Here is a 16296-nt window from a genome sequence, read left to right as displayed (position 1 = left end):
TATTGACATTCTTGTATCGCGAGATGTGCAAGGCGTCATTACTCGTTAATGATGCGTATACGACTGAAATCGGTGGATGCACGATGTTATTACAATTGTGGGCGTGGTACAGAATTTCATGGTTAACACCGATTAGCCGAACTGCAGTTAACTTTCCTCTTGCCGGAAGGTAATTTTATTGATTTAAAATATTTTATCTTAAATTAAATAAAGAATATTTTGTAAATGAAAAATAATTACAAAATTTTATTTTGATTGGTATACAGATGGAGGCATAAAATAGAAAGAACGGGGTTGGTGCACAACAACGTGAAAGAGTTTAGGTTTAAGATTGACATCAAATGCAAAGTTGAGGTATATATAAAATTAATAAGCAAATTTATTTTTTATTATGTTTATATTATAATATTTTTATTTATTTATTTTGTTGATTTTTATAATTATTTAATTAAATAATAACTATATAATTTTATTTTATAGTTTATTTGGAGGCCGTACAATGATCAAGAAATTATGTCGTGCGTACCGCAACATGTCTGGGAGGGTTGTCAATATTGGTGTGCTGTTACACCATTGATCCATTTCATGCTTGTGGAGTTCCAATTTGCCGATGTTCCTCATTGCATCACCATTGATCCATTTCATCACCATCGAACATGGCGTCATCCTCAGCCAAAGGAGGTTCCTCATTTTCCTCATCTTCACTGGAATCTTCAAGTATTTCTTCCCAGCGGTTTTCAGCGTCATACTCTGCTGCTCCAAATGTTCCATCTACTTCATTTGCACTTTCCAACATCGCCACATAACTGCTGAAATGACTCTCAAAACCCATTTGAGATGAAGTTCCAACCGCATTTCTTGATGACCCAGACACATTAGATATATTACACAACTCAACAAATAACTCAATAATTGGAATATTTGTTGAGTCATGTAATTCAACCATACTTATAATATCATCATCGTCTTCAAGTGGTACTGCAACATACCTGACCAGATTGGGACATACAATAAATCTGTACTTCAAACCATCAACTTTAGCACGGATTTTTCTTTCTATCCTCTCCTTCATCTCCACAAATGTGATGTCTCTTTTAAACATTATATTTATAGGTGCTTCAGACTGAAAAATAACTCCGACCTCATTTTCCATCATATGTCCATTGTAATGGACAATCGTGAAAAATTTGTTGATCATTTTCTCTACACGTAAAATATTCTTTAAAATCTGTTAAATCTATTACATCATAATAACTAGTCTCATATTTTATATTACTCAATAACAAAATCTAAAATATAGTTCATTCTTTAAAATAAAAAAATCAATCTAATTAATTTCTATTTAAAATTATAATCACGTAACAATTATAAATATCACATAAAACTTACCAAATATTCGATTTATTTCTTCCTTTATTTGAACTTTTTTCTCCTTTTTTCCCAAAATAACTCTCGAACATGCAAGCTTCTCTTCTCTTCTTTTCTAACTTCTCCCTGAACTCAGTTATCCTCCATTTTATATATCATATTCGATGCATTGTTGCTTCACAATGTCTCCATTGATTGATAATTGCTTTTGATCCGTACTCATGCATTATTAATTTCCTTTTGTAAACGTAATTTATGTATGCAATTCAACACCCTTTATTTTACTTTTGCTTTGTTTTCAATCATATTTTTTTTCTTTTGATTTGTTTTAAATCAGATAAGTATTATTTTATGCCCTTATAATCAATTATTGATTCACTTTATCAAAGTTTGGTTTGTTTTACATCTCATTCCCGTCCCCACGTGCATTATTCTTCCCATAATTTCCTTATTTTCCTGTAAACATCATGCTACCAAACATAACAAAGCTGGTCCCTACATGCATTATTCTTCCCATGAATTTCTTATTTTGCTGCAAACTTCCTGCTACCAAACATAAAAAAAGCTAGTCCCCACGTTGAAGACACAAAGACGCCGAGAGTTCCAAATGCACATCTCCTGAAGACGCCGAGATAACCAAGTTGAAGACGCCGAGAGCTCCATCAAAGCTGAAGACGCCGAGCTTTGCATGTTTCCTATAGCAATCACCCTATTGTGGGAAATAATAAGCTGATGACACTATCTTGGGAATTAAAGATTCCCATACGCAATATTTGGGCAGTTTTGCCTGCAAAAGCTCTGCATGTTCGTATTAAGAGTTAATTGCATTATATGTTTCTAATTTATGACATTTATTTAATTAGTCTTTATATTTTTAAAAATTTTAATTCTATCTTTATACTATGATTATCATTTTAAATTAGTTCTTAAATTTTTGAACATTTCATTTTCATCTCCAAACTGTGATCTTCATTTTAAATTAGTCCCCAAACATTTTGAATATTTCAATTTTATCCTAAACTATACATATATACTTATCAAATCTCTTAGCTTAAGTATAGGGAGTAAATCTCCAAACTGTGATATTCGTTTTAAATCTCAAATTTTATCAGTAGTATCTAAGGATCGGGCATAAGGATGGGCATAGGCCGGGTCGGATTGAGTTTTCGGTCAACCCTACTCAACCCGAAAATAAATACCCTCCACTTGAAATTTGACCCGACCCAAGTTTAGGAATGACTTCACCCAACCCAAACTAACCCGATTTTTTGAGATAAAACACGAACTTGACCCAACCCAACCCTAAATAAATATATTTATAGAAATATTATTTTTATTCAATAACAAAAAGGATCTAATTGAAAGAAATAATATATAGAGGGTTATTATTATAATTATCTCTAAATATATAAGATAAATTTACATTATTTTTCTAGTCGGCTGGGTAGAATATTTTGCACCCTAAACCTGAACTCGACCCGACCCAAGCATATTTTCTAAAAAATCTAACTCAACTTGAACCTGATTTTTAAAAAAAAATCTGACTCGATCGGGTCGAAACTCGTTAGGTTCGGGTTCTATGCCCATCCCTATTAGTATCATATATTGACCGACATGGACGGAGTTAGAATTCCAACTTAAGGGCGCAAAGTATAGTTAATCATACAAATGAGAGGGCAAAGTACAATTAATCATAAAAAATGAGAGGGCAAAGTATAATTAATCATAGAAAATGAGGGGACAGAATCAAAACAAACTAAAATTTGAAGCCTTAATTTAATATTTACCCATATATTTTTTAATAAAAAAATAGCATGATTCAATAGATGAATTGATAGTTGGTCTAACGAGATGAAACGTTAATCATTTGAGTAAGATTAAAGATTTGAATCTCAATAATATGAATGTAGAAAACTGACGCAAGAGAACTGCTCTCGTAATAAACTTCAATGATACTCGATCTGAATTAATCGATCAATTGATGAAATGAAATACATACCAGAGCACTTGGAAACATTAGCAGGTGCATTGCAAACAGAAGGCAAGGTCAAGGCAAGGGTGACATTGAGGTTGAGACCAAGGTCAGGGTCATTCCTATGCTTAATTATTACACACAAACACTTCTTGTTGTTCGTAAGAACCTGTTTCAGACCACTGCAACAATCTGGCGTCGGAGCTTTCGCCGTTCCCCCGACATAAGGTAGACACGTCGCCAGCCCGATGAGCTGCTGAGTGCACTCCTCTTTGTCCTTGTCGTCCCCCGAATCCGCCCCGACGCCGGCACCACTGATCACGATCACCGCCATGGTGGCCAGCAGCAATATTCTATGATTAAGACCTAATTCAATGTTGTTTAACATTATGATATGATATGTTATAAACGAAAACTAAACACACTCATATAACAGTCACCAATAACATATATATACATGTGTGTATATATTGGGTAAACTATGTTTTCATCATTAAAGTTTTAAGAAAAATTAAGTTGATCATTCAACTTTCGAATTGTTCCATTTTTATCACTCGGGAACTCAATCAAAAACAACATAGTGGTGTGGTCTTTTTTTTTTTTTTGACATAGGTTGTTTTCTGTTAACGTATCTCTTAGAGTTTCATTCCATCTCATGTCATCGTCGACAAAATTTTGGAGGCCTTGTATAATTTTTAAAAGATAGATGTTTTATCATAAAGACGTTAAATTATTAAGGACATAGTGTTAAAAAACAAAGTAATGTCGAAATTGAATAATTAAATTAAAAAAAATTTAAACTTCAATGACCAAAACAAGAATATGGTCATAGTTGAGTGTTATAAACTTAGAATTTACCCATATATATGTGTAGTGGAATGTAGTAGATGAGGTTGAGCGTGGAGGGGAACTAGCTGAGGTGGTTGGCTGTATTTTCTTATAGTTTTCATGATGATTTTAAGTGTTATAATTAAAGTGGCAGCTCCACTTCATTTTCCAATGTTTTTTTTTTCTTTTGTTTATATTATCTTTATAAAGTTGAGGCCTTTCTAGTTCTACGTGTGATGTGATGGGAACGGATTGGTTCCGACCGGTAATGACATACCACGTGTCACGGTTTGAATCAATTTATATTATTAGGGATATCAATTTAATATGAAATTGATGGATTTTGATCTGACCTAATCCGATAGAGTTAGATTTAAAAATAAAATCAGTCTGGGTCTAGTTCGGCTGAAAGATGAATTTTTTTTATTCGTCCCGATCTGAAGATAATAATATAATTTTCTTAAAAATGTTATTATTATTTTTAAGTAAGTCCTTTATTTTATATCAGATTAGATTTTTATTCTAAAAACTTGGGTCGATCAGAGTCGGGAGAGGATGTATATTTTTCAAGTTGGGTCAGATTTATATTCTAAAAATTTGGGTCGGTTGGAGTCTGTGTAGGATATATATTTTTCAGGTCGGGTCGGGTCAAGTGGAGGATATATAATTTTCAAGTCAATTCGGATGGAGAATATATAATTTTAGGATCGGATTGACCAAAAACCTAACTCAACCCGACCCATTACCATCCCTATATATAATACGACTTATATAGTTCCATTTTTTAGGATTTATGAATTTATAAAAAAAATTGTCTCACGGGTCGAAAGTAAAGGATGCATCGATTCTATATAAACTAGCTAAGGATTGAACTATACAAACCGTCGTTGAAATCATTAATATCATCTATTTATAATAAAATGATCATTCAATCGTTAATATTTATTATCTATATCGGATGAAGCTAATGACTTCATGTGTTCGAGTGTTCACGTAGTTTGCATGAGCTTGCGCCAGGCTTGCGTCAGTAATATGTTGGTTTGACACAAACTGTTAGCAGAAGTTATATTGTTACTGAGTTTGTTATTTTGCAGTATGAGGAAGTTAGATCAAAAGCCTGGCCATAAATTATCAGTTGTAAAACCAGAAATTATTAATGGAAGATATCATTTCTGTACACCCTGTTTGTTCATTCCTCTATATTCTCAGTATGGTATCTTTCGTCGGTATCCTGGTGTGTTCTTGATTGCTTCCGTTACTAGTTCTCTGGGCACCATGTCACTTACTCCGGGGTCAACCACTGATCAGATTGAATTCTCCTCAAAAAACACCAAAAGTCTTACCAATAAGAAGGTAAATGTCTTTCTTGACGAGATTAACTTCCTCTTGTGGAAGCAACAAGTGTTGCTTACTGTTTTGGAGTCATAGACTTGAATGACTGCTCACGGGATTGATGGTGCCTCCACCAGAAACGGCGGTTAATGCGAAGGATGTTTCAGTTCTGAATGACGATTATGTGGAGTATGTTGTCCAAGATAGCGTCCTTGCTTCTTGATTGTTATCGACTGTTAGCCCACATCTTCTTCCTCAATTTATTAGGGCAAAAACTGCATCTGCTGTGTGGAGCACAATTTTGTAGTTCTTTACAAATTGATCGACTACGGCAGTCATGAGCCTCCATTACAAGTTACAGTCTTTGAAGAAGGACAATGATACTATGTGTGTCTATCTCACGCGTGTGAAAGAAGTTTGTGATGCTTTAGCGTCTTGTGGGAGTGACATGTCTCATATCGAGCATTTGGCGAACATGCTGAAGGGGTTTCCCAGATAATATCAACCATTTGTAGTCGTTATCTCTACGATGCATGAGACCTTGTCCTTTAATAGTATATGTAATATGTTGATCGATGCCGAGACTCGGTTAGCTGGCTTTGAAGCATAGGCTGAGTTGCTACCCATGATGTTGAAAAGTTAACATTTGCAGGCTAATTTCAATGGAAATTGTTGGGAAACTTTCGGTGAAAGTGGTGCATTTATTGCACCGAATTCAAGCTGGAATTTGTTGAAAAAATGAAAGGGAAAATTAAAAACTTTAATTTATAGACTTTAGGGTATTTACATAATAGTCCTTAAGCTTCAACTATAAATATCCTACCTCATTTAGCTTCAAAACTATCCCAAATCATTCTAGCTTTCTCCCAATACTAGAGAATTTAGATAGTTTCTTGAGAGTTGTTTTCTCCTTTTTATCAAGAGAGAATTGTTATTGTTTTCTCCTTGGTAGATCGAGAGAAGTTGTAATTCTTATTTTCTCATAGTGAAATTCTTCTACCGTTGTCGTGGTTTTTACCCTATATTATGTAGGGGTTTTCCACGTAAATTTTTTGTATTCTTTATCTTCATTTTTATTTTCTCAAATTATCAATTACGATTTTGCTCTATCCGATAGCCGTCTTCCGCAACAATTGGTATCCGAGCCAGATTAGAGTGTGTAATATCTAGTTATTGTCTTTGTGATTGCCACTAAAATATGGATCCTCCAACAAAAGAAAGTAAGAAGATATTACCCATTCTTTGAAGGTTCCAGAGAACTATTCACGATAGTGAAATAGTGGGAGCCATCCGTAATAGAAGCTATGACAACAAAATTTGATATTGAAAAATTCAATTGGAGAAATTTCTCATTGTGGAAATTGAAGATGAATGCTATCATGAGGAAAGATGGTTGTCTAGCAACTATCAGTGAAAGGCCGGTAGATTTCACAGATGACAACAAATGAATTGAAATGGATGGGAATGCTATGAAAAACTTTCATCTACCATTAGCAGATGACGTATTGTCAAGCATTGAGGTGAAGAAGACAACTAAAGAGATATGAGATCATCTCACCAAATTGTACGAGGTCACATCGTTGCACAATAAAATTTTTCTTAAGAGAAAATTGTACACTCTCCGGATGCCGGAATCTACTTTAGTGACGGAGCACTTAAACACGTTGAACACTTTATTTTCTCAGCTTACATCCCTAAGATGTACAATAGGAGAATAAGAACGTGTTGAACTTCTATTTCAAAGTCTACCTGATTTGTATGATCAACTCATCATCAACTTGACAAACAGTAATGTCACCAGTCTAGGCTTCGATGACGTTGCAGCTGTTGTTTTACAAGAAGAAAATCGGCGCAAAAACAAGGAAGACAGACAAGTAAATCTGCAACAAGCAGAAGCATTGAAAACGATGAGAGGGAGATCAACAGAACGTGGCCAAAGCAGCAGTCACAAACATGGTAGATCAAATTCGAGAAGAAAGAAGAATTTAAAGTGCTACAACTGTGGAAAGAAGGGCCACTTGAAGAAGGATTGTTGGAGTCTAAATAAAAACTTCAATCCACAAGGCAATACCGCAAACACTTCAGATGATGGAGATGCTCTATGTTGTGAAGCGTCAACCACCGTGGAAGTAGAAAAAGATTTGTAGATATATGGCTCATTGATTCGGGAGCAACATATCACATGACCTCAAGAAGAGAATGGTTCCATCAGTATGAACATGTCTCAGGAGGATCTGTGTATAGTTGCAATAATCATGCCTTAGAGATCGTTGGCGTAGGAACCATCAAATTGAAGATTTATGATGGAACAATCAAAGTTGTTCGAGATGTGCGGCACGTGAAAGGCCTGAAGAAAAATTTATTATCCTACGAATTGTTGGATAATAATGCAAGTAATATTGAAACACGAAAATGAATCATAAAGGTGTTCCATGGAGCGCTTTTGATGATGAAAGGCGAAAAAATAACTGAAAACTTGTACATGCTGAAGGGAGAGGCTTCTGCTAGAAGCCTCTGTAACCTCATGTAGTTCAGATTCTGCAATGCTATGGCATCAGAAACTTGGACACATGTCAGAACAATGAATAAAAGTCCTTTTGAAGCAAAAGTTACTTTCAGGCTTAACAAAGATATCACTTACTTTGTGTGAGCATTGCATAACAAGCAAGCAGCACCGGTTGAAATTTAACACATCAAATTCTAGAGGTAAAATTATTCTAGAATTGGTTCACTCTGACGTATGGCAAGCACCAGTTACATCCCTAGGCGGAGCAAAATATTTTGTCTCATTTATTGATGACTACTCCAAGAGATGTTGGGTGTATCCTATTAAGAAGAAGTCAGACGTGTTTTCCACTTTCAAAAACTTCAAAACGCGGATGGAACTTGATTCTGGAAATAAGATCAAGTGTTTCAGAACAGATAATAGAGGAGAATACACAAGTGAAGAACTTGATGACTTTTACAGGAAATAAGGCATCAAAAGACAGTTCACAGTGGTGAACACTCCTCAACAAAATGGAGTGGTAGAGCGGATGAACAAAACCTTATTAGAAAGAACAAGAGCAATGTTGAGGGATGCAGGCCTAGAAAAATCATTATGGGCAGAAGTAGTAAATACCGCCTGTTATTTGGTGAATCGAGCTCCATCAACTGCAATAGAGCTGAAGACACTAATAAAGATATGGACTGGTAAACCAACTGATTATTCAAACCTCCATGTATTTGGAAGTATAGTGTACGTGATGTACAACTCCCAAGAAATTTCAAAGTTTGATCCAAAATCCAGGAAATGCAAATTCTTGGGGTATGCTGATGGTGTAAAGGGGTTTCACTTGTGGGATCCCACTGCCCGCAAAGTGATCATCGGAAGAGATGTTATCTTTATAGAAGATAAACTACAAAGAAAAGAAGACAATTATAGCACTGAAAAGTCATAGACTACTCAGATACATGTGGAAAAGGAGTTTGAACAAGGAGATTCTTCTGAAGCAGAACCAGCACATGATGAACAAGAACCAGAGAGTTCTGAAGCTCCAACAACTCGTCAATCAAATCGTGTGAGAAGACGTCACAATTGACACTCAGATTATGTAATAGAAGGTAATATTTCATATTGACTTTTAACAGAAGACAGTGAGCCATCAACATACCATGAGGCAATAAACAACTCAGATGCTTCACTGTGGATGATGGCGTTGTAAGAAGAAATTGAAGCCCTTCATAAAAATAATACATGGGACCTTGTGCCACTACCACAAGGAAGGAAGACAATTGGTAACAAATGAGTCTTCAAAATCAAGCGAAATGGTGACGATCAAGTGGAGAGGTATCGTGCAAGACTGGTGGTCAAAGGATATGCTCAAAAAGAAGATATTGATTTCAATGAAATATTTTCTCCTGTGGTTCGACTAACAACAGTTCGAGTAGTTTTGGCAATGTGTGCTACATTGAACTTATATTTAGAGCAGTTAGATGTTAAAACAACTTTTCTTCATGGAAATCTTGAAGAAGAGATTTACATGCTCCAGCCTGAAGGTTTTGAAGAAGACGAAAAGAAGAACTTGGTTTGCAGGTTGAACAAATCTCTGTACAGTTTAAAGCAGGAGCTGAGGTGTTGGTATAAGAGATTTGATTCCTTCATTATGTGCCTTGGATACAACAGACTTAATGCAAACCCTTGTGCTTATTTCAAGAGGTTTGGTGATAACGATTTTGTTATATTGTTGTTGTATGTGGATGACATGTTGGTTGCATGACCCAAAAAAGATCATATTGAAGAATTGAAGGCACAACTGGCTAGGTAATTTGAAATGAATGACTTGGGATCAGCAAACAAGATTCTAGGGATGCAAATTCACCGAGACAGAAGTAATAAGAAGATTTGGCTTTCACAAAAGAATTACTTGAAGAAGATCTTATCACGATTCAACATGCAAGATTGTAAGACAATTTCTACCCCTCTTCCTATTAACTTCAAATTATCATCCAGTATGAGTCCTAGCAGTGAAGAAGAGAGGATGAAGATATCTCGAGTGTCGTATGCATCGGCAGTGGGAAGTTTAATGTTCGCTATGATATGCACAAGACCAGACATTGCATAAGCAGTGGGAGTGGTTAGTCGGTACATGGCGAATCTAGGCAAATAACATTGTAATATAGTAAAGAGGATTCTGAGATACATCAAAGGGACCTCAAATGTTGCATTATGTTACAGAGGATCAAACTTACTAATCAATGGGTATGTAGATTCTGACTATGCAGGGGATTTGGATAAAAGCAAATCTACTACAGGATATGTGTTCAAAGTTGCTGGTGGAGCTGTAAGTTGGGTTTCAAAATTGCAGTCGGTTGTGGCTACATCCACAACATAAGCATAATATGTAGCAGCTACACAAGTCAGTAAAGAAGCAATTTGGTTGAAGATTCTATTGGAGGAGCTTGGGCACAATCAAGAGAATGTCTCTCTGTTTTGTGACAGTCAAAGCGCCTTGCATCTAGCAAGGAATCCAGTATTTCATTCAAGGACAAAACACATACGAGTTCAATACCATTTTATTCGTGAAGAAGTGGAAGAATGAATGGTAGATATGCATAAGATCCATACCAAAGACAACATAACAGATTTCATGATGAAGGCAATCAATGCTGATAAATTTACTTGGTGTCGATCCTCTTGTGGCCTGTCAAAGACGTAAGCAACATGATGGTACAAGGTATAAAGAATGGTGTGAAGATATGATTGTTCCAATCAAATCTTCAAGTAGGAGATTGTTGAAAAGTTAACATTTGCAGGCTAATTTTGGTGGAAATTGTTGGGAAACTTTTGGTGAAAGTGGTGCATTTATTGCACCGAATTCAAGTTGGAATTTGTTGAAAAAAATGAAAGGGAAAATTATAAACTTTAGTTTATAGACTTTAGGGTATTTACATAATATTCCTTAAGATTCAACTATAAATATCCTACCTCATTTAGCTTCAAAACCATCCCAAATCATTCTAGCTTTCTCCCAATACTAGAGAATTTAGAGAGTTTCTTGAGAGTTGTTTTCTCTTTTTTATCAAGAGAGAACTGTTATTGTTTTCTCCTTGGTAGATCGAGAGAAGTTGTAATTCTTATTTTCTCATAGTGAAATTCTTCTACCGTTGCCCGTGGTTTTTACCCTATATTATGTAGGGGTTTTCCACGTAAATTTTGTGTCTTCTTTATCTTCATTTTTATTTTTTCAAATTATCAGTTGCGATTTTTCTATATCCGATAGCCGTCTTCCGCAACACATGAATGTTAACTTTGCACAAGGTAAGGATATGAATGTTGGGGGTGTCTGCGCAACATCAACACAAGATTTCACGTGCTCTGTCTGGAGGTAGATCTGGTGGGCGAGGTTGTGGGCAAGGGTGTCCACACATGCAGTGCCAGCTTTGTGACAAAAATGGTCACCTAGTTGACTGTTTTTGGTACCTTTTTAACCATGAAATTCCTGGTATTACAACTAGTACACACTCTGGATCAAGTGAAAATACTAACAATGCCTATTATGTCTCGCACGATTCATATCCTGGGTGCACTTGTTGTGGGCATACATAGAATAATGTGAACCAATCATCTGCTCAGCCACAAGCTCATATGGCTGCCAATGTTCAAGAATAGTGGGTGGTCGATTCTGGTGCCACACACCACGTAACACCCGATGCATCTAAAGTTGTTCATCGTACTGACTTCAACAACCCAGGTAAGCTTGTGGTAGATAACGGATTTCATCTAGATGTTAAAATGAATGGTAATTTTGTTATATCCTCTCCTTCACATGCATTATTGTTGATTGAGTTACTGTTTGTACCTACCATAACGAAAAAATTGCTTTCCTTATAGAAGCTTGCTTGGGACAAATATGTGTTCTTTGAGTTCCATGCAATTCATGATGAAGTGACAAAGAAAGTGCTACTAAGGGGAAAGCAAGGAGGAGTGTACTCGTTTTCTTTAAGTAATAGAATGAATAAGTGTAAGGTTGTTGAAGCTAACAATGTGACTGGTGCTCTTGATTCTTTTGAACTATGGCATAGGAGGTTAGGCCACCCTGTAAAAGATACTCTGATTAAGGTTTTCAAAATAATTTATTTAAGTGTTGCAAATGATATTAATAAAGTGTGTGTTGCTTGCCATATGGTGAAGAGTCAGAAACTTCCATTTGGTTCTTCAAATACTGTGCATAATACTCCTTTAGAACTTGTTTTTTTCTAACCAATGGGGGCCTCCTCAGGTTTCATCAAATGGATTTCATTACTATGTTATGTTCGTTGCTGCTTGCACTGGCCATAAATAGTTATATCTCTTGAAAGATAAGATTGAAGTTGTCACAGCCTTTAGATTGTTTCAAAAATTGGTTAGCATTCAGTTTAATCAGTCTGTTAAGGCTCTTCAAACAGACTGATGAGGTGAGTACATGGCATTGTTCCACGAATTACATAAGGCTAGAATTGTGCATCACGTGACTTGCCCTCACACGTCAGAGCAAAACGACATTGTCGAGCGAAAGCACAGTCATATTGTTGAGCTTGCTTTAGTGTTACTTGCTCAGACATCTATGCCTATTCGATATTGGTCCTTGCAGTACATACAACTGTGCATCTGATAACAGGCTGCCTAAAAAGGTTTTGTATGACATGTCCCTGTTTCAGAAGTTGTACGATAAACCCTTGATTATAGTGCAATGAAAGTTTTTGGATGCAGGTATTTCCCACATTTGCGACCTTTTCAAACACATAAACTTGATTTCAAGTCTCAATCATGCATTTTTTTGGGCTTAGTAGTCAACACAGGTTTTTTTGTGCCTTGCTCGGGTGTACATCTCAAGGCACGTAGTCTTTGATGAAGCATATTTTCCCTTTGCTCATGAGACTAATGAGAGTGTTAAGCAGGGTGATTCTTGATGCAAGTATCAATCCTTGACTGTGGTTAATGATGTTTGTAAGCTTCAAATGGTTGTTTTCGTATCCTGTACAGGTACCTAATAAATATAGTTTACGTGATATCCCAACTAGTAATACAAGGCTAGAGTCATTCAGCAATATTACTACTGCTAATAGCAGCACACCTATACTAGATACATCAATTGTCTCGAGTTCTGAGAGTCTTGGTGGCGAACGGTTACTCTCAAGTTCCTAGTCAGGACTTTCGAGATACCTTCGACCCGGTTGTGAAATGTCCTACCTTGTATGTTATACTTTCGTTAGTTGTAAAAAAAATTGGATTTTGAGACAGGTTGATGTCAACAATGCATTCTTGAATGGGGACTTGGATGTAGATGTTTTCATGGAGCAACCACCTAGCTTCGAGTAGATTGCATCTAATGGCGCTCTACTTGTCTGTAAGCTCAAGAAGACTCTATATGGCTTATGGTAAGTGCCAAGAAATTGGCATACCAAACTCAATGAATGTCTTCTGCAACGTGGATTTAAGGAGCCAAGAGCAGATGTATAACTTTTTATTTGAAACAAACAAGGCAGCTACACGTACATGTTAGTGGACGCCGATGATATAATCATCACAGGACAATCTAATGGTGATATTGAAGAAGTTGTTCAATTGCTTCGTGTTAAATTTCCCCTTAAAGACCTTGGAGGGCTAAATTTCTTTCTCGGTATTGAGGTTAAACGATGCGAGGGTGTGTTGATACTCAGTCAGAGGAAGTTCATTCTGGAGAATTTAGAAAGGGGCAACACGGTGAAGGCCACACCAACTTCTACGGCAATATGGCTGCAACCAAGCTAGCCCAAGATGGATAGGGGTGTTCAAAATTTCGATTAACCGATAAAATTGACCAAACATAATTTTTTTTGTTAATCGGTCGGTTAATTTTAGGTTTGATCGGTTAATGGTTAATGATTTTTTTTAAGTTTGGTTATTGGTTAATTTGATTCGAAATCGAATAATTAATTAAAAATTTTAAATATTTAATATATTATTTATATATTAATATATTTAGGAGTCTTTAAATTTCGGTTTTAACTAAATTAAACGACTAAATTAGCTTAAAATATTAAATATTTAATATATAGTATATATTATTTAAAATTCTTATTAATTCGGTTAACCGACCGGTTAATTGAATTTTTTTCGGTTCGATTAATTATTTTTGAAAAAATTTGGTCAACAGTTAAAACAAAAAAAAAATTGGTTAATGAAAATTTGAAAGTTATGTTCGGTCAGTTAACCGAACCGACCGATTGAACCCCTAAAGATGGAGGTGAACTACTGTCATGTGCTCGTGAGTATCAAATCATAGTGGGAGGTTTGCTTTATGCGCATCATACTCGACCAAATATAGCGTTCAGTGTCAGCAAAGTTGCCCAGTTCATGCACTCGTCTGATGAAGTTCATCTTGTTGCCGTAAAAAGGATCTTAAGATCTTAGCTGAAACGTCAAGCTATGGTTTTGTGCTCACTCCAAACAGTTTGGGGTTGAATGTTTCTACATATGCTGATGCCGATTGGGGAGACGATGTGGATGATCGTAGGTCAATCTCGGGACACAGAGTGTTTGTTGGTACTAACTTGGTGACCTGGTCCTCCAAGAAGCAGAAGGTGGCGACTCGGTCTACAACGAAAGCTGAATATAGGAGTGCGGCAGATGCATCAGCTGATGTTGTCTGGGTGGAAGCACTTATCACAGACCTGGGTGTGCTTAAGCGAGAAGAACCAGTCATCTGGTGTAATAACTAAGTGCCAATCCCGTGTATCATGTTCATACTAAGCATGTCGAGCTCGACATCCACATTATGAGAGAGAAAGTAGCAGCACATCAGCTTTGCCTCAACTATATCCCTGCCATTCACTGGTTGGCAGATAGGTTGACAAAGTCTCTGCCAAAAGGTGCATTTGAAATTTTTGGAGATAAAATATGTGTTCAGTCTTACTAAGCAAAGGAAGGAGAGAAGAAAGAGCAGAGGGAATATTGGATGAAGCTAATGACTTCATCTAAGTGTTGATGTAGTTTGTATGAGCTTGCGTCAGCAATATGTTGGTTTAACAAACAGTTACATTGTTACTGAGTTTATTCTCTCAATAACGATAATTTGATGTGTGACTTTAAGATCGTTGGTATGACATATTTTTTCAATAAATTAATTTTCATTGTGCAGATCGTTTGGTTTCAAATTATTGTATTACATTACATTTTAGTGTGAAATGTCACCTAGATTAATCAACCTTTTCACACGTATAATGAACCACCTTTACATTTCAAGGCATGCATGATGAGATATAATGATCAATACAACGCTACAACAAAGATTTGCTCTTTATCTTGATTTCTCTGAGTAAACTAATTAATTATCCTTGATGCTCACTTTTGTTAGTGACCAAGATGAGGCCTTTACAATTATTTGAAGGTGGGTCGGATCGGATCATATAAACTCGAACCCATTAATATAAGTAGGTATAGGGATCCAAACCCAATGAGTTTCAATTCAATCCGACCCTATCATATTGGATTTTTTTTAAAAATGAGCCAGATTCGAGTTTTATCTCAAAAGTATGGATTGAATTCAAATTGGATGGATGATATATAATTTTCGGGTCGAATTCAATTTAGGTGAAAGGTATATAACTTTCAAGTTGAATAGATCCATGCTCTCCAACGCCACTTCCCCTCTTTGTCACATCATCCTCTCGTAATTTAGCTAAAAAAAAGGCATAATTATAAACCTCACCCTTGATATTTATTGATTTTTTTTTATCAATTTGACCCTTATTCTAATTTTTAACTAATTATAACTCTTAACCTTTAAGAAAATCAAATTTAACCTACAACATTTCCTTAACCATCTTGACATGGCAAGATGCAAGATAACCATGCATGCGTCCTTCACATTAATATTTTTATTTTTAAAATAATTTTTTATTTTAAAATTATTTACGATAAACTTGCATTTAATATTTAAACTATCAATTTTGATCAATTTTAGTACCTAAACTTTTAGTTTTTTCAAAATCTTACCTAACATTTATTTTTCATTTCATTTTATTACCCAATCGTTAAAAACTTAACACATTTAGTACCTAAACTTTCATTTTTTTTTCAAAATTTAACGTTAAATTTTAAACGGGAGTACTAAAATGAAACAAAAACTAAAATTTTTAACGACCGATACTAAAATGAAACAAAAACTAAACTTCAGGTATGATTTTTTAAAAAATTAAAAATTTAAGTATTAAAACAGATCAAACCTGATAATTTAGATAGTAAACGTAAATTTACCCCATTATTTATCGATGCATCACATATGACTAATAAT

Source organism: Hibiscus syriacus, unplaced genomic scaffold (genome assembly GCF_006381635.1).
Source record: "Hibiscus syriacus cultivar Baekdansim isolate YM2019G1 unplaced genomic scaffold, ASM638163v2 tig00110503_pilon, whole genome shotgun sequence".
Taxonomy (NCBI): Eukaryota; Viridiplantae; Streptophyta; class Magnoliopsida; order Malvales; family Malvaceae; genus Hibiscus; species Hibiscus syriacus.
This window is presented reverse-complemented; position numbering follows the sequence as displayed.